This window comes from Acartia tonsa, chromosome 13 (genome assembly GCF_053477335.1).
Source record: "Acartia tonsa isolate MP-2025a chromosome 13, ASM5347733v1, whole genome shotgun sequence".
Taxonomy (NCBI): Eukaryota; Metazoa; Arthropoda; class Copepoda; order Calanoida; family Acartiidae; genus Acartia; species Acartia tonsa.
Window position 1 is genome coordinate 43,231,883 of NC_137272.1, and position 1,443 is coordinate 43,233,325.

A 1,443-nucleotide genomic window follows, 5' to 3' on the forward strand; every position below is an offset into this window, starting at 1 on the left:
TATGAGATTTTTTTGATCACTTAATTATTTAATTCTAATGCATTTTTTCAAACTATGTAAAGTTTATATCAGAAATCTTAAGGGATAAGACTTTGGACGATAAATTGATTTACATCTTATATGATGATAGACAAATAAACCCTTCTGTAGATTATAATTATTGGTTGAAACCTTTGAACAAACTATGATTAAGGTAGTCAAAGTTTTTAATTGGGTACCAGTGTAATTAACATTCCAATGTTAATTACACTTGTACATATTCTGGTCAGCTGAATTTGAGTTGCCGATTGTGTACATAGTTTCCTCGGTATTTCCTCATCCTATCTCAATATTTACTTTGAAGTTTTTTTTAGCTAGTAGTAAATATTGAGATAGGATGAGGAAACTGTGTACACAATCAGCAACTCAAATTCAGCTGACCCATATTCTTTGTTTGTATGTAATAACAGTACTGCCAGTTAATTAATTTTCAGTTTTAGCCATAATTTTATTTCATTTCATACAATTTATGTAAATATAATATTATAATCTTTTAAATCTGTTATGTTTACCCCCCCCCCCCCTAAACCTATAGCACGCCCACTAATTTGAACTTTGTCAGGATCAAAGAGCTTGAAGTTAGATAAGTGATATCCCTCAAATGTACCTGTGGACCACTAATTATCCAATCCCTCCCTTCCCTTCCTCCCTTTGTTTTAAGAGCTCGGGGGTTCTACCCCTATAACAGACCCCATCCCAGCCCTGCTCTTTATATAAACTAATTTTATTATTAAACAAATATTCTCAATTACTCCTCTGTCATAGATGTTATGGTATTGGGGGGGGGGGGGGGGGGGTATATTCCCATTGGTGTTTTAAGGGATATTGCTTTGAAAACTTTTATACTCCAGTTTTAATTGAACATGCGAGGTTTTAATTATGAAATTTTGCTAAACTGACAGGGATATGGAACCTGATCTAAAATTATGTTGCTTCAAACTTTTTAAAAGCAAATCTTTTCTATAATTAGGGTAGGTCCGTCCGTATGTCCGTAACGGATAGCTCATTTTGATGATTTAGGTATGTTAGAATTGTCCTATCAATTTCACTTTGCATGATGATTCCTCTAGTAGTTAGGTACGATTTATAAAGCATAGCACCTCTATAATCGTAACCAGAATGTCCGTACGTCCATTTTAAACATGTTGATTTTTAACTCTTTTAACAACAAATTTTTATGTGATAAAATAATCCGATTGATCTGTTTTTTTTAAATACTGATATCTTAGACAACAAAGTACAATGTTATTTTCGAAGCATCTCTGTTATCAAGTACTAAACATGTTAGTATGTCCTTAAACAATATCTTGTATTTAAGCAGTTTTTCAACAAATTTACTTATATTTTTGCTTCGACTGTTATACATTTATATTCTGATTATTCAGTTCTGACACTCTACCAGAA